This window comes from Felis catus, chromosome B1, assembly GCF_018350175.1.
Source record: "Felis catus isolate Fca126 chromosome B1, F.catus_Fca126_mat1.0, whole genome shotgun sequence".
NCBI lineage: Eukaryota > Metazoa > Chordata > Mammalia > Carnivora > Felidae > Felis > Felis catus.
Genome location: NC_058371.1, coordinates 93,135,591 through 93,136,251, shown reverse-complemented (window position 1 = coordinate 93,136,251; position 661 = coordinate 93,135,591). Strand labels below are relative to the sequence as shown.

Genomic DNA, 661 nt, shown 5'->3' with positions numbered 1-661 from the left:
GAACAATATAAATGTTAGTACGCCATCTTGTCATGGCAGAATGAATAGTGGTAGCAGCATAAGTAAAATATTTTTTTCTCATCTTTGTTGAGGTATAATTGACAAAGACTGTATATATTTCAGGTGTGCAACCTGTTTTGATATACATATGCATTGTAAAATAATTGGCACAATCAAGCTAATGAAAATATCTATCCCCACATATACCTACCATTTTCTTTTTTTCTTAATATGGAACAACACGAATTTGCTTCTCAGCCTTGCATTGGGCCATGCTTATTTTCTCTGTATCATTTCAATTTTGGTATATGTGCTGCCAAAGCAAGAACAAAGTCATTGTAATTCCATGATTTATAGCTGTTAATTGGAGCTAATCGTAATTATATTTTTGATCATTCCTTTGGTTCTGGGAATACTTTGTTGCTTATCTATATGATTAGATATAAGCTTAATCAGTGCAAGAGTTTTTGTCTTTTGTTCACTGCGGTAGCAATGAGGATGCACTAATGGAAAACTTTATTTGGCAACCATATGAAAGTGTGAATGTATGTATTATACATATAAACATAATAGGCATATGTCTAGTATGTGTGTATATGTATATTTACACAAATAATCACATAGTAGTTTTGTGATTACTACTAATTTTGACACTATTTAT

At 31.0% G+C, this 661-nt stretch overlaps 1 pseudogene; it reads right to left on the bottom strand.

Annotated features, from left to right (window-relative positions):
- Nucleotides 1-225: 225 nt before the first annotated feature.
- On the bottom strand, nucleotides 226-325 carry LOC111560329 (annotated as a pseudogene).
- Nucleotides 326-661: the final 336 nt, after the last annotated feature.